We start from the raw sequence: 26,574 nt of genomic DNA, 5'->3' as shown, positions 1-26,574 counted from the left end.
ACTCATTATTCAAAATTAAAGCCATTAATATTTTGGTTTATTTCCTACAATTATATAAATTATGTATATAACATATGTATATTTAAATTTGGAATAACACTATATAAAAAGTTTGAATCCATGTATATTTATTTAATACCATAACATAAACACATATTTAAGTTTTCTTTTAAATCAAAATATTAACAGCCAAGCCATGTACTATAATTTACTTGACTCTTCCCAATTTATTTTGAATATAAGCATTATAATAAACATTCTTACATATGAACCCTTTACTGGCTATTTTGCCTTGAAATATAATACTTAAATAAAAAATATATTAAGTGGGGGCAGCAAGTATATGGGAAATCTCTGCACTTTCCTGTCTGTTTTATTGCAAATTTTAAAACTGCTCAAAAAATTAAATAGTCTATAAAATATATGTATCAACATTTATGAATTCTTTTTATTTTGTTGATCCTCAACTGAGGATATTTTTCCGTTTATTTTTAGAAAGAGTGGAAATGAGAGAAGGAGGGATGGAGAGAGAGCAAAACATCGATGTGAGAGAGACACATCAATTGGTTGCCTCACACAGGGAAGAGCCAAGCTCCAATGTATACTCACAGAGACTAGATAGGGCGCCCTGTAGCTTCAGAGAGTAATAATATTCCATTACATGGAGAGCTGGTCATGACCTTCCTTACACTTAAGCAAATGGATGTAGTGCTGAAGGCCAGGGCAATAAGGAAGGAAACTCATCTGAGGATATTGTCAGTCAGCCCTGGTCTCTACCCAGGCAAATGACTTTCGTCACATCTAGCTCATCATTTCAACACTTTGGGGAGAGGTTTTCGTTCCTCTCTCACCGCAGAGTCAGAATCAGAATATGACCTGTCAGACATGAGGACAGTGTATTAAGGAAGCTACCGTAAATATGGATGGGCACCTCTATATAAATTTTATAGTTAATTCTATATTAAAAATGACTGAGTGCGAGGTATATGCAATGTTAATAAGATAATGTATATGCTTGGCTAAAAGTAAATATCAAAAAGAGGCCAAAACTCTAAAAATCTCTGCATCCTATGGTAAACATAGAAGCCATCCAGAAGGCTTGTGAGTTACATAGGTCTGAGCAAATCATAAGATCTGATTTTTTAAAAAAAATTCTCTATTAATAGAAACACAATTAAGTATTCTATTGGGGTCATTTAGTTGCTGGGATGTAACTACTGGAGGCCATTTGGCCCATCCATCCCATGGATAAAATGTATCTGAGAGATGTAGAAGAAGGAAAGCTTAAGAATAGGATTTGAGTTCCTGGATCAAACTGGGCCTGAATTTAAGAGGCACTCCCAGATTTCCAAGTTTAAGAAAGTTGATAAATATCCTTTGGGAGTTTAAATTATTAAGTTAGGTTGGGTTAAATTAAAAATTAAATATTAATATTACTACAAAAGGATATAAATAAAATCATTTTCTTTCTGTGTTTTGTCTAAAGTGTCTACAAGATTCCAACAGATGAAAAAGAAAACTTATTTAAAGAGAGTTGAAGGCATTTGCTTATCTTTAATTAGAAGTCAGTACAGTGCAGTAGATGGGAGGAAGTTCTAACTTTGTATCACCTGGGTTAAACATTGGTTGCACCAACTGCTAGCTGGTGATCTTGTACAGATTATGAAATGGCTTTGTGTCTCAGGTACCTCATGTGTAAAATAGGGAAAAAATATTAGTACCTGCCTCATAGGCACAACTGAAGTAGAAAACTGTTTTACAAAGACATTATAAGGAAAGAAAACTATAGACCAATACCTGTCGTAAATATAGACACAAAGATCCTCAAGAAGCTCGCTGATGTGGCTCAGTGGTTGAGTGTCCATTTATGAACTGGGAGATCACTGCTCAATTCCCAGTCAGGGCACATGCCTGGATTGTGGGCTTAATCCCCGGTAGGGGCATGAGGGAGGCAGCTGATCAATGATTCTCAAAATTGATCTCTCTCTCTCTCTCTCTCTCTCTCTCTCTCTCTCCTTTTCTCTTCCTCTCTGAAATCAATAAAAATATATTTTTAAAATATCCACAATAAAATATCAGCAGATCAAATCCAACAATGTAGGAAAAAAATTATACACCATGATTTATTAGAATTTATTCCAGCCATGCAAGGCTGGTTCAACATTCAAAAACAATTCATGTAATCTATCACAACAACAGGCTAAAGAAGAAAAATCATATGATCATATCAGTGGGTGTAGAAAAAGCATTTGAGAAACCCAAAACCCATTCACAACAAATTAAAATTTAAAAAAATCTCAATAAGCTATAGAGGAAAACTTCCTCAATTTGACAAATAATATTTTTAAAATCCTGCAGACAATATTATACTTAATAGTGAGAAACTAGAAGTTTCCCTGCTAAGATCAGGAACAAGCAAGGATGTCTCCTCTCGCCACTGTTTTCAGCATCATATTAGAAGTACTAGTAAAGCTATTAACAAAAGGAAATTTTTCCTTGGAAAAAATAATTAAAGGAAACCAAAGGGACATATATTGGTAAGGAGTAAATAAAATTATCTTTATTCATAGATGATATGATTACCTATGTAGAATATCCCAAAGAATTTAAAAAAAAAAAACCAACTCCTGAAACTAATAAGTGATTATATAGCAAGGTTGTAAGATTCTCATTGGATTTATTTAGTAAAATTATAAAATTGAATAATGGATATTCCACAGAGAGAATATCATGTAAAACCCAGCTAACTGAGCAGATTAACCCCTCTGCATACACACACACACACACACACACACACACACACACACACACACACACACACACACACAGATACATGTTCACAAACACAAAGTCCATATGGTCAAATTAAGGCTCAATGAAGATAACTAGGAAAGCATATTTCATGGAAGAAGGAGGATAGATATTCTTATAGTAACCTGTTAAGGTAAAATGAAAACTGAAAAATTGTATTTTCATGTTTGCTAGCCAACTGATGTTTACCACACAATTGAGTCTATGATCTTTATAAGTCACTTGCAGTTGCCTTTAAATGTTAGCTATACTATCTGAGTCAAACAACTAATGAGAACAAATGGGGTCAGCTCTAAGGAGAAGTGATTCTAGGAATGCAGGGTTGGAAGAACACCATTGATTGATGTGCTATTGGTCAGAGGGGCCTACTCAGAAGTCATCAATGGTTAAATGTCAGCCTTGGGGGCATATTGAGTGGTGGTCCTCTCGGGGTCAGTTCTGCACCTGGTGCTGTTTAATGTCTCCATGAGTGCCTCCCATGACATGCTCTAGAATGTGCTTCCTAAGCTGGTGCAGAGTTCGGCAAAGACAATTTTTCATGATCTATGGTGGGGAAATAGAAAAATGTTCAAACAGGGTGACATACAGAGGGAAAGTGTAAGGAAATTTATTTTAGAAAACAAATACCCTATGTATACCATAAACTGGCCCTGCTATGAAATCTCCACCCTGGCCCTGAATTCATTTCTTTGCCTGACAGACTGTCCCTAAGTGAGCCTGAGCAGGGTCTCTACTCTCCTGAATGAAACCATCTGAGAGGTACTTTGTTGGATTGAGCCCCAGATGAAGAGCCTGGAATGGATTGGGCCAGAAAGATCCTGAAATGACCCGACATGTAAATTGGTAAAATTTCTGTGAGCTGTGAGTAATGGAGGCTCCTGGTATCTCAAGATCAGCTGGAATAAAAAGTGTTCACAATGCTCAGAATTTCTTTGATGACAAAAAGCAAAAACCTTATGTTATAATATTTTCATTGATTAGCTTATAAACCTATATTTCTTTTTTCTTCAAAAGATAAATTGTATCCTGGCAAGTGTGGCTCAGTTGTCCTTGGATGAGGATTTTTTTTAAAAAGATAAATTGTCTTGAGTTATATTTTTTATTGTACTAGGCTTATTAGTGACATAATAACAAGTAGCAATAGAAATTATGAAAATGAAAAAGAAATCATTATTAATTAGAATGAACAAAGAAAGCTCCACTTTGGAGCTGAGCTTTGGAAGGAAGCAAGTATTTGGATAAAAGAAAAGAAGGGAATTTCTCTAAAAACACTAATAAAAATGTGCTCTAAGGCAGGACTCCTCAAGCTCAGTACTATTGCTTTTGGGGGCTGAATGATTCTTTGTTGTAGGAGTTGTCCTGTGTACTTTAGGATATTTAGCAGTATCTTTACCCAAAACATACAATAGTGTTTCAGGGTTGTTAGAACCAAAAATTTCTTACAAATGTCCTGTGGGGGAAACAAGGGAACAGGATGACACTATTACCCATCACTGCCCCCCTCCACACACACACACACACACACACTGAGAACCACTGCTGTAAAGGAGAAATATTAGAAATCCAAAAGCTCTTTTTCTCAATAAAAAATCTTAAATTATAGTAAGATTCAATGATTTTGTCAAAGTTAGAAAACAAGCAAGCAGCAGATTCAGGACTAGAACCAAGGGCTTCCGGCTCCTAATTCAGACTCTTTCATAACCTAATTGCTGCTTTGAGTTCTGGAGGCCTGGACAAAGTCCAGGGGAGCAGGCTTGGGTAGTCTGTTTCCAGCAACACCAGGCACATGAGACACCCTTGAATGTACTGTGGGTGGTTCCTATGGCCCTAGAACCCTGCAGAGCGTGGGTGGATGATATACTCTGAAGCTCTCAGGACAGATTTATTACTATGTCAAAGTTAAAGTCAGGATAGTGAGGGGAATAGGAGAAGTTTGTGGAGGCAATGAACCCCCACCTCAAGCTGAAAGTAGTTTTAATTCACTGCTGTAATTTCTGGAAATTCAAAGTGGATGAATGGATGCCTGGGGGAAGGGGTTAGAATGGAGCAGTCCCCACTACCTTTCAAATTAGGTAATAAAGGCCTCCTTTTGTTATATAATTATAAATATAACAATAGCTTTCATAAATTAATGTGACCCACACCTCAAAAATATGGGTGAACACGGAAAGCCCAGAGATAAAGTAAAAATTAATAAATTAAATTTTATCAAATTTATAATTTTAGAGCATCATAAGACACCATCAAGAAAGTAAAAAGACCCCCCCAAAATGTAAAACTACCCACAGAATGGAAGGAAATGTTTGGGAATTATATATCTAATAAAGGACTTTTGTCCAGATTAATATAAAAGCCATCACAACTCAATAATAAAAAGACAAATAACAAATATACAGATGACTTAGATATTTCTCCATAGAAGATATAGAAATGTCCAATCCTATTTAATAAAAGGCTAATATGCAAATTGTCCCCTCCACTGGGAGTTCAACCAGGGGGCAGGGCCAGCTGGCCAACCACCCACGGCCTTCCCCACAGCCGGCCCCACCCACAATTGACCCCCACCCCCACCCCAGTCAGGGGCGAGGCTGGCTGGCCAACCACCCACAGCCCCTACCCCTGGCTGGCCTAGCCCAATTGGTCCTTATTGGGGCAGGCTGGCCGGACCCCACCCATGCACGAATTCATGCATCGGGCCTCCAGTAAATATACAAAACAATGCTCAATATCATTAGTCATTAAGGAAATGCAAATTCAAACAATAATGAGATACCATCTCACCCACTAAAATAGCTACAATAAAAGTTAGACAATAGCAAGTGTTGCTGGATACAGAGAAAGTAGAGCCCCCATACATTTCTGGTGACAATGTAAGCTGAACAGCCACTTTGGAAAGTATATTAATACTCTCTTAGAAGACTAAACACAAATGTATCACACCACCCAACAATTCCACTCCTAGGAATCTACCACAAAGATATAAAAACATGTCCACACAAAAACTTGTATAAGAGTGTTCAGAACAGTATTATTCACTCCAGCCCCAAAGTGGGAATGAGTCAAATGGCCATCAACCAGCAAATAGATAAATAAAATGTGGTATATCCATACTATGGAGTACTGCCATCAATAAAAATGAAAGGAATACTGATACATGCCATATGATTGTGCCTCAAAAAGAAGCCAGACACAAAAGAACACATATTGTATAATTCCTTTTATATAAATTGTCAAAAAAATAGAGTCAAATATAAAAAGACAAAGTAGAGTAGTCATTGTGTAGGGTTGACTTAGGAATGAAGAATGACTGTAATTAGGTACAAGGTTTGTTTTCAAGGTAGTACAAATGTTCTAAATATGCTAAAATTCATTGAATTGGGCACTTAAAATGGGTGAGTGTATGGTATATAAATTATATCTGAATAAAACTTTAAAAAAACACCTTCATGAAACAGCAAGGCACCTGGGGAGAAAAAAGTCACAATATACTTCTGACACAGTGTTACCCACCCCCAAAAGTGGAGGAAATCTGAATTTTTGAATTTATAAAGAATAATGAGTAAAAGAAGTAATATTACATTCCCAAGGGAACATTTCTTAGTGTGCATCATTAATATGATATAGCTGATATGAAGTTCAGACTATAATATTTAAATCAAATGACAGGTGGAGAGCTAGAGGATTTCGATAAGGGCTCTTTATTACAGTGAGTATAATTATAGAACAATTTATACCCCATATCAGTTTCTAATAGCAGTGTCCCCAAGGGAACAAAAAAAAGTGATGAAAGTTCAAATAGAAAAACACTGTGCCAAAAGACTAAGAGGGGAGAAGCATGGTTTTAAAATGGTTAGGGAAGAAGGTCTCTAAACCGAAGTGATATCATGGCAATTTCTTTGCAAATGTAGAGTACAAAGATAAGGGGAACATAATATGCTACTGTGGGTAGATAATAGCAGAAGAAAAGTAGATTCTTTCCTCTGCTCAAAAGCTTCCTGTGAGTCTTGATTGCTAGTGAGCATTCAAAGGCTTTCCTAGTATAATAATCTATTGGTATATTTGCAGTTTTTCTAGACATCTTCTAGAAGTACCACTCCACTTTCTGTGTGCTCTTGACCCTCCGTCCCTTCATTCCTTTTTCTTCACACACCATGTCCTTTCTCCACCTCCACCCACCATCAATGTCCTTCAGTGTGCGTTGTCTTTCCCCAATCTTCATCAGTTGAAATTTTACTCCATTTTCAAAGCCAAACTTAAAAGTTCCCTTCTTCCATGAAGCTTTCCTTAGATTCCCCTTCTCACCGGAAATAAGTCTCTCCTGTATGTTCCTACAGCACTGTGTATATTTCTCCTGGCGTGTATCAACTCTTGTTATAGCTCTCTGTGCAACCGTCTTATTTACTTCAATATTATAAAGCTCCTCAGGTAAAGCAGCCTTGCTTACTGTCTTCGTATCACTACTAGTAAGTGCCAGGAAATGGCTAAGCTCCCATTACATTCTGAAGGAAATTCACAAAGGAAGGCGTAAAGAAGATTCCATCTGAAACAACTAATCAAATTTACCAAATCGATATTGTATATCAGGTAGTTTCTAATGACAGTGTCCAAAGGAACCCAATCAATTACCAAATTAGAAGTGATAAGAGGTTGACGCTCTTTATATATTTATTGTTATTAGCAAGAGGCAATGTCACCGGAAAAAGTGAAAGAATAGCCAGTCCAGCGTGGCTCAGAGGTTGAGTGTCCACCTATGTGAACTAGGAAGTTAGGGTTTGATGTCTCATCAGGGCACATGCCTGAGTTGCAGGCTTGATCTCCATTTGGGGGCCTGCAGAAGGCAGTAGACAAATGGTTCTCTCTCATCATTGATGTTTCTACCTCTCTCTCTCTCCCTCTCCTTTCCTTTCTTTTTAAGTAAGAGAGAGAGAGAGAGAGAGAGAGAGAGAGAGAGAGAGAGAGAGAGAATATATTTTAAAAATGAAAATAGCAAAAATCACTTAAAAAGTGATTGTAGGAATCGATATAAATTCCAACATTATTGAGATGTTATCTATGTAACAAAATAAATAAATCTGGAGGCATTTAGAAGAATTGACATAAAACAAGATAATTATTCCATGTAAACTGTTAACCCCATTAACAGCATTTAGCAGTACAGAGAAAAGTTTTGTAATAAAAAGGAAACAAAATCTAAAAACCTATTTGTGGTAATAAGAAGAAACTCTGCAGGGTGCACATTTACTGTTTCAATCAGTCATTCAATCAAGCAAACAACCCAAATATATTCAGTATACTACACTCCAGAAACTGGCACTAGATGTCGAGGAAACAAAAACCTGTTCCTAAAGACTGATATATTAAAATGTTAGTGAAATTAAGTTCTATATATTTAACTTAAATAGACACTCAAATCAGCTTATAGGCAATTTAGAGAGTGGAGTGGTTCAGCAAAGGTTTAATAGAAAAGGAAGCCCTTGAGTCTGGAAAATCTTGAAGGATACATAGGCTGCCATTGGTGAGGATATGGGGAAGGAGAAAGGAAATTAGGAGCAAAAGCACAGAACTGGGGAACCATCAGTGTAGCCCTGGAACCACAAACATATCATATGTCTGAAATCCAGGGTGCCAGGGGAGATGGAGAAAGGGCGTAGTTGGAGAGGTTTGCTAAACTAAGAAGTTTGAATTTGGGGCAATGTGGAACCTTTGAAGACCATTTGAAGAGCTGGCCATGTACTGGTAAATTTGCATTTCAGATGAAGCACTTTGGTGGGGAGGAAAATGAATTAGAGGCGAACAAGACTGGAAATGTAATTAGGAGACTCTTGCTGTACTCTAGTCTAGAGATGATGGAGGCTTGGCCTGCAGTAGAGATTGACAGATTGCAGATATATTTAGGAAGCTGATTCAACAGGACATGGTGATTGATGGCAAGTGGAGAAGAGACAATGAGGAGTCAAGGTTTTGGGTTAGGCGATTGGGGAGTGTCATTTTGTGTTGTAGAAAAATGGAAGAAGGAGCGGCTAATGGGAAGACAGTGAATTCTATTTCTGACATCTTACGTTTGAGGAAAATGTGAGACAACTCCGTGGCAATTTCCAGTAGGCAGTTGGATTGATGTGTCTAGAGATGAGAGAGAGGTAGGGCTGAAATTAGATATTTAAGAGTCAACTCTAGTATTTGTTAATTTACTCCCTGGTAGAGGGCAAGAATTTCAAGGCCAATGTGTAGAGTTTGAAGAAAACTGAGTCTTGGAAAGAACATCAAGAAACATTGAGTTTCAGACAGAACCACAGTAGCCAATCACAAAGTGGAAGAGACTGCTACTTCAAAGGAAATGCTTTTCCTCGGCCGTGTCTGCTGTGGTATTTCACACACATTGACCCCTGACAGAATTTTATTCCCCAATCTGAGTCTAGTAGAACTCTTTCTGGCCCTTCTTTCTCAACATTTTAACAAATGTTGCCATGAAAATTCTCTTTCTAGGAGTCTTAGTTCTATAGGAACAAGTTATGAATAACTTTATCGCTCCTTAAGATAAGAAAAATACTTTGGAAAATCCTCTGGCACAAGAAAGAAAATTTGCAAACTCTTCTGTCCCCATCAGAAAAATTAAAAGCAGGTCCATGCCTTTTTTCCCCTATGCCAGAATTTTTAAAATACTGCAGTCTATTTAATTTAACTACTTTATTAAAAAAGCATTCATTACTAGTCTACCTTTTGCAATTATCTGATCTGTCTGTATATGCCACTACAAAGGTAGGCAGATAGGAAGTCCTAATTTGTCCAATTTATTTGTCCAATTTAAGCTGTAGAATCACATGATTGATAATTTTGGGCTTGGAGGTGGTTCAAGGATCATAAAAAATTCCTATTCAACATAGTACTTCAAGTCCTAGCCAAAATAATTAGGCAAAAAAAAGAAATAAAAAGCACCCATTTCAGAAAGGAAGAAGGAAAATTGTCTGTTTGCAGATAATATGATCTTATATATAGAAAATATAGAGATTCCACACAAGAAAACTGGTAGAACTAATGTATATTAGTAATATTTCAGGATACAAAATCCCCATACAAAAATCAATTGTATTTTTATATATAATGACAGACTACCTAAAAAAGAAATAAAGAAAACAATCCCATTTACAATAACATCAAAAATAATAAAATACTTGTGAATAAATTTAACCAAAGAGATGAAAGATCTATACACTGAAAATTATAAAACATTGATTAAAGGAATTGAAGAAAGTACAAATAAATAGAAAGGTAGTCATGTTCATAAATCAGAAGAATTAATACTGTTAAAATGTCCATACTACCCAAAACCTTTTAGAGACTTTATGCAATCCTTATCAAAATTTCAATGGCATTTTTCACAAAAATAGTAAAAGCAATTCTAAAATTCTGATGAAATCACAAAAGACCCCGAATAGTCAAAACAATTCTGAAAGAGAAGAACAAAGCTGAAGGCATCACACTTCCTGGTTTCAGATTACATATGAAGCTATATTAATCAAAACAGCATGGTCTGGGCATAAAAACTGACATAGACCAATGGGACAGAATAAGGAGTCCACACATATACAGCCAACTGATATTTGGCTATGGAGCCAAGAATATTCTATAGAAAAGGATAGTTTCTTCAATAAGTGGTGTTGGGAAAACAATATTCACATGCAAGGTAATGAAATCAGACTTCTTTATCTTACACCACTCACAATAAACTCAAAATGGATTAATGAGTTAAATGTAAGATCTGAAACCATAAAACTCTTAGAAGAAAGAATTCCTTGACATTGGTCTGGGAAACAATTTTTTCAATATAACACAAAAATAACAAGCAGTAAAATTTAAAAATAAGCAAGTAAGACTACGTCAAACTAAAAAGCTTCTGCACAGCAAAAGAAATCATCAAAATGAAAAGGCAACCTATAAAATGGGGAAAAATATATTTGCAAACTATATATCTGGTAAGGGGTTAGTATCTAAAATACATAAGAAACTCAAGCAATTCAATAGCAAAATAAATAATCCAATTTAAAAATAGAGGACCTAAAAATACATTCTTGAAAAGAAGACATACAAATAGTCAACAGGAACATGAAAAGATGCTCAGCATCACTAAGCATTAGGGAAATGGAAATTAAAATCACAAGGAGTCACCACCTCATGCCTGCTAGAATGACTTTCATGAAAAAGATAAGAAATAACATATATTGACAAGGGTGTGGAGAAGTAAGTGTTGGCAGAGATGTGGAGGAAAGGTAACCCTGGTGCACTGTTGGTAAATTGGTAAATTGGTATAGCCACTATGGAAAACAGTATGTAGGTTCCACAAAATACTAAAAATAGAACTACCATATAATCCATGAATTCCACTTCTAGGTATGTATCGAAAAGAAATCACTATACTGAGAAATATCTGTAGATACTAAACAAATGTGGTAGATACATACAATTCACAATTGTCAAGACATGGACACAACTTAAGTATCCATAGACGAATGAATAAATCAAGAAATGTTATATAAATATTATTCAGCCTTAAAAAAGAAGTATATACAGGAGGAAATCCTGTCATTTGTAACATGAATGGATATTTAGGGCATTATGGTAAGTGAAATAAGTAGGACAAATAACTTTATGTTCTCAATGTTATGTCAAATATATTTTTAAAGCCAAATTCATGGAAACAGAGAGTAGAATGGTGGTTGCAGGGAATGGGAGGTGAGGGGAATGGGGAGATGGTGGTGGATGAATACAAACTTCTCTTTGAGGTGAGAAATAAATAAGATAAATTCAGCACAGTATTATTGAAGATTAAACAATTATTGAAGGTTAGCTGTTATTTATTATTAATAGCCAAATAGTTAATTCCATAATGAAATTATGTTATATAATTTGCTAAATAGACAATTTCTGGGGATCTAATATATATAGCAGGTGACTATAGTTAAAAATATTTTATTGAAAACTTGAAATTTGCTGAGAGTAAACCTTAAATGTTCTCACCACAAAAAAGTGATGAATGTGTTTACAACCCTTATTGTGTTATTTATTTCACAATGCATATGTGCATCTATTTACTAGTATTGTAAACATACACAGCATTTTATATCAATTATATCTCAATAAAGTAAGACCTGGGATGAAAGCAAAGAGGATCCAAGAATGATGCATATAAGGGTTTTTTTTATACTTTATTCTCTATTTTTGTTTGCTTAGAATTTTCTTTTTCTTTTTTTAAGTTAAAAGACAGAGAATCCCAGATCAAGAACACAGACATAAAACTCAATTTGCCAACTAATCTGGCCAACTAAAGAGAGGCAGAATGATTGAATATATAGATAAGAATGTCAGCTCTATAGACAAATTCCTGGATGTAAATCCTAACTACACCACCATTTACTCTACTGTTATATGATCTTGGAGAGTTTACTTAACCTCTCTGTGCCTGTTTCCTTATGTACAAAATGGTGATAATAATCGCCATCTCTTTGAGGTAAGAATTAAATGAGATAAACTTAGCACTGTATCTACTACATAAAACATTATTAGACATTTGCTACTATTAATTAATCTTATTTATTAATATTAGTTCAGTATTATCTTATTTTCTAATTTTATAACACAACAATTAATTAACTAATAGTTATTATTAATAATAATAAGTAATATTCTAATCCAACAGATTAGAATAAGGTGAAACCAGAAGGAAGATTACAATCAGAAAAGAGAGTGGTCAAGAATAAAAAATGTATGTTTCATCTTCTATTTGTCCATCTATCTATTCACTAATCTATTTCATTTTTATTTACTGTTTGGAAACCTATTTTGGATATCTTCATCCCCTATTTGACATTAGAACTTAGATAATCCCACTAGTCTTGATCCAGCAAGTTCCTCACAGGATCTACCTAAATTTAGTTAACGTACTAATGAAAATCCCTTTAGCCTTGTTAAAAGGCAGCTGTGTGCATATTAACCAATTGGGAAACCTTAGGGTTCCAAAGCCACAGTGGAGGGATGCTGATAGGGTTGGGTGAGACCATCTCAAATAATTATATCCTTTAGAAGCCAGAGAACATTGTTTCCATAATTCAGTTTAATTCCCAGAGCTTCAGAGCTTCACACAATGCCTGGTGTTCAGTAGATACTAAACACATGTGGTAGATACATACAATGAAATATTACTCAGCAATAAAAAAGAATGAAATCCTGCCATTTATGACAACATGGTTGGACCTAGAGGGTATTTTGCTAAGCAAAATAATTCAGATGCAAAAAGACAAATACAATATGATTTCACTTATATGTAGAATTTTTAATTAAAAATCTGAAGAAAGGGATGAACAAAACAAAACAAAAACAGACTCATAGAAACAAAGAACAAACAGATGGTTGCCAGAGGGGAGAGTGGAGGGATGGGCAAAAAAAAGTGGAGGGGAACATAGTCAATAATAATGTGATAACTTTGCATGGTGACAGATGGTTACTAAACTTAGTGTGGTGATCACATTGTAAGCTATATCAATGTTGAATTAATATGCTGCACACCAGAAATTTATACAATATTGTATGCTGCTATAATTTTTTAAAAGTTAGCTGAATGAATACATGAATAATCAAACAATAAACAATGAATTTGCATTGAGACCTTATGGTAAGAGAGAAGGAATCTGAATTCCCCGACATTTTCATCCTAAATTCACTTGAAATTCCAACAAGTATGACTTTATTGCAGAACAGTTCAACTAAAGCAGTGGTTCTCAACCTTCCTAATGCCGCGACCCTTTAATACAGCTTCTCATGTTGTGGTAACCCCCAATTTCATTGTTACAAATCGAACAAAATTAAAGCATAGTGATTAATCACAAAAACAATATGTAATTATATATGTGTTTTCCGATGGTCTTAGGCGACCCCTGTGAAAGGGTCGTTTGACCCCCAAAGGGGTCACGACCCACAGGTTGAGAACTGCTGAACTAAAGTCGATGGCTCTTTGAAGCCAACTGAGCTTGGCTTTCCTGGCTTGGGTGTGCACCCACCAACGGTGCTGCTCAGACCCCGGGAAGGCCTGAATGTGTGGAGCCAGTACGGGGCCTTACCCCAATGCACTCTCCTTCCCAAGACCCTGCAGGAACCAGGCTGGTAGAGGTCACCTCTGTGGGCTACTCAACTTTCCAGCCTCAGTTCATGATTTTCATGCTTAAAACTTCTTTGCACCAGGGGGACAGTCTTCCTATCCCATTTCAAATATTGGCTCTCTGTGATGAACGATTTTTAAAGCATCAAACCTCTTTATTTTATCTAAACCAAAATGTCCCTTTGTTCTGCAATGCTTTTGGTGCTAATATGTACCACTTACTATAAGAAATTGTTTTATAAATTTTGTTATTTTAGTCCATACTTCAACCCTGCATGATAGACATTATTATTCCCATTTTACAGATAAGAAAAAGTTATTAGAAAAATTAAATAATTTGTCCATGGACATATAACTAACAAAACCACGAATCAAATCCACTCTCTTCTAAAAACACAGGCAAGTTCCTTGTTATCTGGCACCATGGAAAATCTAGAAATAGACTCGGAAGGATAAATAATCAGTCCTGCATAGAGAAAACTCACGTGTACAAACACATTAGAAAAAGAAACCGAAAGTATTCTTTTGGTTTTAGAGTTCTTATTCAAACAGAAAACGAGGGCTCATGGGGGACAAAGAAAGGAATATTCAAAAGCTCTCCTCTATTTCTCCGAAGCTGAGCCAGGGCTGCTCACAACAGGAGCCCTGGGCCAGAGTTTGAATCTTCAGTCCACTCAGCAATCACAGCTTTTATTTGAACACAGTGCTCTGTGGGTTTATGTTTCTTTTTTCCTAGGAGCCCTACGTCTCTGCTCATTTCGAATGGTTCGTTTTTCTCTCGCTTGCAGCAGAGCCTGAGAGAACAGGCTGCCAGAGAAATGGGACAATTGCAGCACAGAATCTGCAGGCTGGAGGCAGGCGGGATTGCAGCCAGGGCCAGGGCTGGGCGAGCTGGAATCAGGAAATGTGTCCGAGGTTTCCTGGAGCTCCCAGGAGCCAGGGACCTACCGCCAGATACTTGTCTGCATGTGTCTCATAAATTATGGTTTTGAAAGACTATCGCCAGTTGTATGACCATCTATAGAAAACCAAACATTTGCACTACCCCACCCTTCCCCCCAATCTCTTATGAGACATTTTTTTATTTTATAAAGAAAGTCATGTCATCTATAGGCTAACCATGAACCACGATAACCAATACATATTTTTTGTGCTACATCTTCAGCTTAATTATTCACAGCTCAAACGATCTTCATTTAATGACCATTTAGAGCCAAAACTAGATCGAAAGTTTCTCAACTATAACTATCACTGACAAAAACCCAAGTGTTGGTCAATCTTCCTAGCTGCTTGCTAGGAAATGGTATCGCTGGGGCCATTTTTTACAAAGGACACAAATTTGGCTCCTCAGAACAGGGAGATAAAAAACAGATGGATTTTTATCTATTCACTCAAAGTGGGGGGGAGGGGCCAAGTGATTTGTGTGTTTTGTGTATCTCTGTTGGAGTACAATAAATTGATTGAGAGGGTTGTTTTGTTTTTGTTTTTTGGGGTTTTTTGTTGTTGTTTTGTTTGTTTTAGGAAAAGAAAAGCAGTATCTGAAATAAATCAACAGCCATCCCTTTGGATGCCAGCTGACCTGGATGGACATTTAGTGCTAGATTTAAAAGGCTTTGTTTACAGACAATTAAAAACCACATAAATTTAAATTGTCAAAAACGAAATGGTTTCCAAAGCCTCTCACAGCCCAATATCCCCTCCCAGGCCTGTGCAGGAAAGACCCAGAGGCAAATACAAAGCCACTAACCCAAATGCCTGTGGAGTTTGCCAGGAAGCCAGGTCCTGCTGCTTTTGCTGCTTGCTACAGCTACTGAAAAAACACACCTCATACAGCTTCCAAAGCAGGTTCTCTGAGTGCTAATCAGACGAGGAGCCATCAGCAGACGACCAGGGAGAGTTGCCCCCATGAAAGTACTCCACAAAGTGTGGGATTACTGCGAGGCAGGCCTTTAGGCAATCAGTGTGTTTGAATTTTCTGTGCACACTCCATTTTCCCCACCAAAGAAACTAGATTTAAAAAGTCATACCGACACAAATGATTGTCCTGGTTAAAAGCCTGAAATATTCCACATTGTTCTTATCTGTGTATTTTACTTCTTCCCCATCCGCATGGGGCAAATGGACATAAGCCTCAGGAAACAGGGGCTCCACAGGAAAATAAAAAACGCCCTTGCATGTTTGCACCAATATTTGGCGCTGATGTTGATGAATAAGTAATGATGTGTAGGTGTTGATAACATTTAGACACATCTCTGATTGGTTCTGACACAGGTGCTCTGTGGAGGATGAGGTTTGCAAGTGGAACACGGTCAGGCGAAAGCCACGGTTTTGGGCTGTCCCTCACAGATGCGGGGTTTTGCACCTGTGTTTGAAGTTGCTCTTTCATTTCATTTCTCTGCAGAAAAGCCAGGAGTGATGTTCAAACTGGGAGCACCTGTGTTTGGGGCCAACTTGGACTATTTTGTGTCCTGAGTGCGGTCTCTTGGATTCATTATTTAAACTTAACAAGAAAACATTTCCCCCCTCCCCCCTTGGAGTTTTGAAATTTGGGGTTGAAATTACAATCACATCTATTAATATCACTACAGGACCAAACATATGCAAATTGTTGTACAGCTTGCTTGTGTTGTTCAAACACTTGCAAATGCTATTAAACAAAATGCAAATGCTATTAAAAATCAGATGAAGGCTGAAATCCTGCTCATTGACCAAAATATTTGCTTAAATCACAAGGTATTTTTCTTATGTTAGTGTTGTGACACTTAGGCACTAGGGGCAACTACTAATTTAATACAATCTTACTCTATTCTAAGTTAAAGGCAGAAATTGAACAGCATCACCAACTAAATTAAAATTTGGAAGACTCTTATCTCTAATAAACTGACAACAATATTGATAGATTCTTCACTCTCTGCTTAATTGGGTTAAGAACATTAAAAATTCTCCAGTTTAAAATAATGTCTTTTGCAACCGTATCTAATCTTTCATTCCCTAAGGTTTAGCCAGTGACAACTGGAGGCAAATCAAGAAGAATTTATCACCCCGAATCATGGCCACAAGTCTCATTAAAAAAATTGCAGGGATAACAATTAAATGGCATGTTCAAATTCTTTGAACTTGACATTGGTAACTCTAAAGGCTAAGAAAGTACATTATGTAAATCTATTAGTTGTTTTAATGTTTTAGCCAATTTTGTAATACATAAATTACATTTTTAACAAACTTTTAATGTTTTGAACAAATGCAGGGAGAAATGATATATTTAGCTATCTACAAATAAAAAAAAGTCTGACCAAAATTCTACTGACAAATTCTACTGATAACAGCATTCTGAAAAAATATATTTACTATTTAGACTTTAGATTCAATCAAGCAATAATGTGTGAAGTAAATATTGTAGAATGAGCACAGATAAAATGTTACATTGGTAATGATTTTTTGACAAATAATAACTGGCTGTAAAAAATTTTCAGAATTAACACTTGTTTTATTTTTTTATCAATTAGCTCAGCCTTTGATTTGAATTCCCCACCCTCTGGCATAAAGGAGATGCCTTTTCTTTTCTTTAAACAAAGGATTATTCTTCCTCAAAAGGGGTTTTGTCTAGTTCTTTTATTGTTTTATGTCACACAGGGGAAAAATGCTTTTGAGGCATCACTACTGAATTTAGCAGGGACGAGAGTTTACTGCTATATAATCATTAGTCAATGCAGTAGCTGAAACCTTAAACAAAAGAAAACAAACTACAAACAGGCAAGCATCCCCTGAAGGCACATCAGAACACCAGAGAGGGGCTGCATGGATTTCAAACAAGGTTGCCCAAGCATGTGCTAAATATTGCTGCTCTTGACTTCAAACTGCACACCAAGGAATACAGTTTCACCTTCTATTCCGAAACAATACTGAGAAGCAGGGGGGCGGGGAGAATAGAAGGGGTGTAGCAAATGCACTTTACTCTGACTCTGTGGCAACTTTGTGAAAATTATATTTCAAACCCAATAAATATCTCTCAATATAAAGGGTCCTATCATAAAGTTATTAGAAAGCGATGCTTGAATTGCCAGCATCTTTCTATCTTGAGCCTGGCTTTGTTACTTCATACCAACTACTACCATCTACAGTCGCAGGTCTATAATATAGTGAGCTGTATGCTGCTGGAAATCTTGGGAAAGGCTTCTTGCTTTCAAACAGACTGATAATGTTCATATCAGTTTCTCAATGATGAGGGTCAGGATTAAAACGTGTCGATGATCTATTCCTGAAGCAGGCAAATGAAAAAAACACTACTTTGTAAAACTAAACAGAGCAAAAAACCCATGTTCATAAAAGTGTGAGCAAGAAGGGACAAACAGGAAGCAGTAATGTCATTTTTAAAGGCAGGCAAAATACATATGGAATACATTTCACAGATGGGAACCCATGTACTGGGGACTAAAATAGAGTGTGATACAACAAAAATACCTTTCAAGTCAAAATTTTTCATCTAAATTATTTCTTAAAATTATTGATTCCTTTCTCTGGGTTGTGTATGCGTGTTTTCTTTTTTATTACCACAGTCATTATTGTAGTTTTGGTTTTTTTATTACTCATTCTTGCTGGTTAAAATAGAGGTAAAGTTAATTTCATAATATAAAAAGCCAAGTTACACTGGTTTCTAATCAGCATTTGCCAGGCTATGTCAGGGCAGGAAATATTAGTCCACAGCAAAGTGCGTTTATGTGTTAGGCATTCCCAAGCCTTATGCACACTTCCTTGCTCTCTCCCAAATAATTCTTACTTTTCAAAAATATTTTTAAGTAACCACAGGTTAATTGGTTATCTTACAGCTAATATAACAACCTATAAAATTCTAAATTACACTGATTTTCTTGGTTTTTGGTATTATGTGACAAGAATTCAATGGGCCAGAGAATAGGAATTTAACATCATTTAATCATACTCTCAAAATACCCAATCTAAAATTCTTGACAAGGTAAAATATCACTGATCATAGTACTGATTATTGTTTCCACCATAACGTATCTTGTCTAGGTTTGAGATTTTCTTCCTATTTTTATTTCTATAAAAATACTTTGTATTAGCTTGGAACACCCCAAAGTGTTTCTTTTCTTCTAGTCATGTCCTCTTCACATTTAGTTAAAAAATATGGTATGAAGTTGTCTGCCTGGGAGTTGGAGAGGTAATTTTGAGTGTCATGTTTAATTTATACTTTTGTTCCCCAAAATTAAATAATTACTTCATAAGTTTATGAAAGCACTGTCCATTTCAGGTTCTACCAATAGTTGTGTAGACAGTTATTCCTTGAGGGGAGGGGCTCAGACTATTTTTTTAAATTGAATTTATTGGGTGACATTGGTTGATAAACTTACATAAGTTTCAGATGTACAATCCTATAATACATCATCTGTATATTATATTGTTTGTTCACCACCCCAAGTCAAGTCTCCTTCCATCAATGCCTCTTTATCCCCACTCCCCTTCTCCTCTAGTAATCACCATACTATTTATTGTCTGTGTCTTTGAGGTGCATTTTTTGTGGGGGTTTTTTTTGTTTGTTTGTGTGTTGTTTATTTTCTTAATCCCTTTACCTTTTGCACCCAGCTCTCCAGCCTCCCTTCCCTCTGATAACTGTCGGTCTGTTTTCTGTATTTATGAAATTGTTTCTATTTTGTTTGTTAGTTTATTTTGTTCATTAGAATCTTATCTGACCCAAAACCAAACCCCCCCTTGTAAATCTCAATTAAAAAAAATTATTAAATGAATGAGTGAATCAACCAATGTATTAACAAATGCCCTGCCCAAGAAGGGGTGGAAATCAAGAAACATAAAATAATTGCAACTTGAGAAGACTTAGTTTGACTGGGGGAGAAAATCTTTAAAGCCTATATCCCATATTTTCCTGAAAAAAAAATCTATAAATGATAGAGATCATCACATTTTAGGGGAAAAAATGACATAAAATTATCTAGTAAGATTTATTTTGAATTAAATCCCATAATATAAAATAAGTATGGGTATCAGCTAAAAATAGTAATGATAATAACAAACTTTATATAGAACGAAAATAATTATCAGAATCATTGCTTACCAAATCTGATTTTGTTTTCCTTAGAGATCTGGGTATTGACATTGTGTCTAGATATGCACAAAAGATTGGTTAAAACTGATTAAGTGCCAGTTACCTACCTGCACCATATAAATATTTCAATTACCTTTCTGTCCCAATTACCCTTTAACCCACAGCAAGAGGATTTTTTCCTAAATGATTTAGATTGCCAAAACTCTGTTTTATCTATTAGACCTAAGTATATCATGGCGATAAAAAAAAAAAAAGTGTTATCTTCCCATAAAAGAGTTTTCATCTATTTGATTTTATCTAGGCAAAGTTACTCTTCATCACAAAAGTCAAAAATAACTTTTACAGATAAAATTAGAAATCAACTTTTTGGCCAGAGGTACTTCTCTTGTGTATGCCAAATGTCTTAGTTTTCAGTGTCCTTAAAAGATCATAAAAGTATTATTACAATGCTTGCAAATCCAGCTCTTTTTTTCCCCATAAGTTAATGATGTGGGATGAGAGATATTTCATCTTTTATACAGTTATTTGACAGTGATGAATTTAATTCATTCCATCACATTGAATGATACATTTATATTCAGTATGTAGTTTAAAATTTCATAAATGATTAAAGTCCCTGTCGTTTTAATTATAATATGCAGAGAGCAGCCAGAACTTATTTGCAAAGAATAATGTACAAGTCAATAAATTTGGTGAGTACTCCTGACAACATATAAATAATGACTTTAGAAGTATAACTACCTGTAGTTGAAAACTAAATAACAAAGGTCTGTGTTTGTGCTTTTATAAACTAGCTGATCTAGCTTTCTATAGAAGCTCTTTGGGGTTATAATTTGCTGTATTAAATTGAAAGCACAATACGGCAATGACATTACATTAGTACTAAAGCAATTTCAAGAGTACAGCTTCAAATAAATCAAGCCTGGTCATGTTCTTGCCCCTGGATCTTGGACACTGAAAAGGGGTTTGGGCACCCAGAACTTCTCTAGGATCCTTTAAGCCAGCGGTTCTCAACCTGTGGGTCGCAACCCCTTTGGCGGTTGAACGACCCTTTCACAGGGGTCGCCTAAGACCATCCTGCATATCAGATATTTACATTATGATTCATAACAGTAGCAACATTACAGTTATGAAGTAGCAACGAAAATAATTGTATGGTTGGGTCACAACATGAGGAACAGTATTTAAAGGGCCAGAAGGTTGAGAACCACTGCTTTAAGCCAACAATGCTCACCAATAGAGTCCAATATCCCCACCCACCCAGACGGCCTAACACTCAAGGCCACGTTGCCTCTGTTGCCACTACCCACACCAGACTGTACACTGTCACTTATAGCTAAAGTTGTTTCTATAAGAAAAGCGCCAACTTCAATCCATTTATTCATTCATTTAGCAAATATGTACTGGGTATCAACTATGTTCCAGACATTACTCTACCCTCTGAAGTTAAGAGTAATGAACAAGGCAAGGTCTGGCCAGAATTATATTAGCGCCTGTGTGGGATAAAGAATGAAAAAATCAAATGATCAGGATTTTAAGAGTGCTATAGGTTAAACAGACTTAGGTCTGACCCAGTTCCTCCCGGACATTACGTTATATTAGCGCCTGTGTGGGATAAAGAATGAAAGAAATCAAATGATCAGAATTTTAAGAGCGCTATAGGTTAAACAGACTTAGGTCCGACCCAGTTCCTCTGGGACATTACATTTATTTTAGTGCATTTCTCTCTACCCCAGAAATCTCCTTCAAGATAAGAAATTAAAGCTCTACTGACAAAGCAGACAGCCCTTTTGTGAATCCTTCTTAAGGTTCAAGAATAACTGAGATAATGTAATTACTTTATGCCACTTAGTCATTCAAATGGACAGAATGTTCTGAAGGTGTATCTGAAACTCTGAGGGTGTATCTGAAACTATCCCCCACAAAGGTTCACTGGAAAAGCAGCCATTCATGTTACTCCCACAGTCCTAGCACAGTGGAGGTTGGTCTTGCCCAAAAGACCTAGTAGCTTAACTTTCTTTTTTTGACACTATTACAGATATCTCCATTTTCCCTCACTTTGTCCACCTCCACCCAGTACCCGCTGCCCCCCTTCCCTGGCATTCACCACACTGTTGTTTGTGTCCATGAGCTACGTATATATGTTCTTTGGCTAATCTCTTCACTTTAACCTTTGTAACAGATTACGAGCCTAGTGACATAGGACAGACCAAAAGTGAGGTTTAAACTTGTACCTGACACAGAGCATGCCATGGCAAGCAGTCCTCATTCAGGTCTGTGCTAAGAACAGAAGATCAGAAAGAAGCCAAAATGCTATTATCATATCGCCTTCATTTAGTTTCCAAAGTTTGTGGATGAATCAATGATTCCATATCAGGCAACATTTTTCAAGACCATGGATGCTCAGTTTATGGGAAGTTGTGTCTATACTGTAACTGCAGGTTTGCATCTACATGGCTTTATTGCAATTTCTCCTTTGGACAGCTGTGCTTCTCAAAAGAAAAGAAAAAAAGAAAGGAAGAAATAGGAAAAAGAAATAGAAAGAAAGGAAAAAGAGAGGGAAGGAAGGAAACCACTTACAAACATGGACTCCAAGCCTCTAACATGTGGATTTTACAGACACAGAGGAACTGTTAACCTATCAGAGGGCACAGCAACATAAAAAGAGAGAACAGCTTTCTCTGTGATGCTCTAAGCCTATACCCATTTCATCCAGCTCACTTTTCTTCATCTCTTCTCCTATTCTACAAATCCTCTCTTAAACTCTTCCCCTCCCACCATCACTACTGAACTACATACAGAAGAAATCCTTGTGCCTGTCTCAGAACTGAAATACAAAAATTCAACTCTTAGCCTATTACCAAAACAGATGCGTAAACTACCACCCCTAAGCTGGGGATCTGGGAAGAAACAATGGCAGACCTTTAACTAGAGTGTTGCTGCGGGTGACAGCCTAACAAACTGCCACCTAGAATCTCTTAGGGTTAATAAGCCACCTGTCTTGAAAGTAGCAGTCATATTGGTCTTTGAAGCCTATCCCAATACTTAAACTCTTGATAAAGTTCTTCTTGTGCCAAAGGAACTTACTAACAAAGCCACTGAGTCAATTTAACCTCAGGAAACTGGACCCAGTAGACCAGGCTATCAGAGTTTTGTGTTGAGATAATTACTGCACTAAAGAGAGCATATGGGCTGTCAGAGCTGGCACATGGCCTGCACCAGCTGTTACCTGGGCGCTTTGGAAAACCTACTGAACAGCATTTTGGACACCGCACAGCTCTGTGTAAGTTTTCCACGGCTTCTACTGGGGGTTCTTCATAATAAATTTATTTCCTGTATAAGAGAGGATTGCACCCACTAACATAACTGGAACAAGCATGTTCAATTTTTCTGGCAGAGAGAGTATCACTGGCTAAAAGAGAAAAACAATCTGGGACATAAACAGGCACGAAGCCTGCAAACCAGGGATAATCAAAACATTAACTAGAATAGGTGCCCCTGTCTTAAAAAATTAAAAAGGTAACTTTAACACAATGAGAATTTCCTTGAAAACCATTGATACAGAAGAACGCATTTAAAATACTATCACAGCATCTAGCACACAATAAGTATAGCTGTTGTGTATTAGTACTAGATTATTCATCCTCCTAGTAGACATAATCAGGATTCCTGACCTGCCACAAAGTAGTCCGTTCTTCCAGCATGCCTGCTAGAACTATTTCTCAGGAAAATGGTTTTCCAAGAAAGGATATCGAAGTGTCAGCCAATGAACACCTCCTAAAGACAATTTCCTTTTGCATACGGCACATTTTCTTCTAAACAATCCCCAAACTTGACAACCATAGAATCCATGACCCTGTTGAACTTCAGCTGTCTCTGAAAGTGCCATACAACCAACCACAAACCACAGGTCATGAAAAAACCTGAAGATAAATTGAAGAAAAACAAAGGGGTAAGAAAAGACTTCCCATACAAGAGGTATTATATAAGAAGACAAATTTCAATAAATATAACCAAAAAAATGACATTAATCATTGAACTTTAATTTCAGTACTAATTTTATCACACTTGTAACTTAGATTCAACTTTCTTATTCAAAATAGTTTTTCCCCTCTCCCTTCAAGAATGTTAGGAAGACTAACTTCGGGCAAGAACAGACATTACTGAAAAGTAATTACTGACACGTTAATTTGATATTAATTTGATACAAGCAGACAGTGAGCCTGGATTTTTATGTTTAAATTCAGATTTTATAATCCCTTTGAAAACAGAAATAGAATGAACATAATCATGACAGCCTGTCTCCCTCCACCTGTTTGGGAAGGGAAGTCAGCTTTGCTTCATGGAAATCGTTCAAAGCCAAGTTTACTTACAAAATAGGTGTTGCTCAAGGTTTTCTTTTGACTCAGACACAAAACTTAATCGAGATTAAGTGACTTTAGTCTGAGAGAATACTCGGCAGTTACAGACAAGCTATGGAAGCATCAAGTCCAGCTTCTTCTGTGGTATTTCTAGGGGAACAGCTCATTTGAATTCCCAGACAAAGGAAGGCATGTGTCAGTGGAATGGGTACACATCCAACTTGGAAATATGCGGTGATGAGATTTAAATTTTTAAAATGTATGCCTTAAAAACATTCAGGACATTTAGAAAATCTACCACATTACATCACAGTAAGTGCATCACCGCATTATATTTTGCAAGCTTTAGCAAATAAAAAAATCCCCCAGAAGTATCTTAATTCTTATCTATGGAAAACATTAAACTGCTAAGCGCTAACAACTGGAATTAGTCCTTAAATCTCTAATGAGAATAATAAAACATGAGTGCAGTTTGTGCTGTAACTTGATAAGGCCTGAATTTACTTGCTGTTAGGAAAAGTCACTGATCCAGCAGTATAGCTTTTTACTCCCTGAGGAACGGGAAACAGTATCTGTCCTCTAGGAACCTCCTCTGCGGTAAGCACTTCTTATCTGAGCTATCAGAGGACGGAGATAGCAGGCAAATATCTAGTAACAGCAGCTTTATGAAATGATCCATTGCTGATTTAAATCAATCTCAAGCAGGTAGTTCTCCTTAACCCATTCAGAGCAGGTAGTTCTCCTGACACCCACCACAGAGGATCCTCAAACTCTTCTTAGATAACTGCCTATCTGCAAACTCCCAGGGAAGACATTCATTGCAAAACACCCCTTGTTTTTTGTCCCCCAAAATCAAACATCTTTTGAAAATCTCACTGCTCTGAGAGATTGTAGAATTGAGGCTTTTGACCAAAACTTGAAATCCAATTTTAGTTATAAATATCAATTCCGTGTTCACTCGGTAGGTATACATAGCAGGAGCTTAATGAGCCTATTAGCAATTTGCTAAGACCTCCAACGACTTGCTGTGAGGAATGAGAAGATGAAACAACTCCTTCTTTCTCTACTTGGGGGATTCTGTAAAAGACATATTTGCTGGGAAGCAAGTCCCACTGCTTATAGGCACAGATCAGCATAAATGCAAATGGAGGAATGTTTAAGAGCAAATTAAGCCCTGCATTTCAGGAATTAAGTTAGCAAGGATGTCAGAGAGGCATATGATGTTAGAGTTTTATATGTTCTAAATGAAATATGTCCTCTAGTACCTTAACACTTGGGTAAACAAATGCTAAAGACAGATTTCAGACTTGTTTGCACAGTCAAGTAAATATATATATGATGTCCCCCAAAATGTATAGGTACACTTTGAGTAATTATAAAGTCAGTATTTATTAAAATACATTTCATTTTCAAAATTGAGCTATCAGCTGTTAAAGTGTGTATACATTTCTTTGGGACACCCTGTGGTAACAGTTGATAGCTATTAAATGAAACTATATATTACACACACATAGATGTAAAATAATAGATTTTAGTGTGTGAGGACTTGAATATTATCAATTTACCCCACTAATTTTACAGAGAGAAAATGGATGCTTTGAGAGATTCAATAATTTACTTACCCAAGGTCACAACTAGATGGTGGCAGATTAAAAATTTCCTAATACCTGCTAACACTTTTTCTGCCTACCCTGCTGCTTTTAAGCAGTAGAAGTCTTTGTGAATATATGTAACTCCACATACATGTGAGATTTTAGCAATTTCTGGATTTCAGTAGTAATTCAAGTTCTGAACAAAAACAGTAGTCATGTATTAAATATTTAAGATTAGTTATGTTCACTTTTGGTTGATGTTTTATTTCCATATCAACTAAATTTGAATACATTCACCTTTTCACTCAGTATCAGGAGTGCAAAGTATCAAAGTCAGATACATTCAGAAAAACAAAATCTGGTACCAGTTATGCATGGTTTTGAATACTATTCTATTTCCCCCACATACATCATATTGATTTCAAAAAAGGGGATAAATATTCAAACTTCTCCATTGTTATACAGTTGTTTGTTTTCAAATTCTGTGAACTGGGTGAACTAGGTGATGACCCTCAGAATTGTCATTTCACTTTATTGCAGGAGAAATTTATAAGTACACGGGAACCACAATGCTTCCAACAGTTA

Source organism: Myotis davidii, unplaced genomic scaffold (genome assembly GCF_000327345.1).
Source record: "Myotis davidii unplaced genomic scaffold, ASM32734v1 scaffold268, whole genome shotgun sequence".
NCBI lineage: Eukaryota > Metazoa > Chordata > Mammalia > Chiroptera > Vespertilionidae > Myotis > Myotis davidii.
This window is presented reverse-complemented; position numbering follows the sequence as displayed.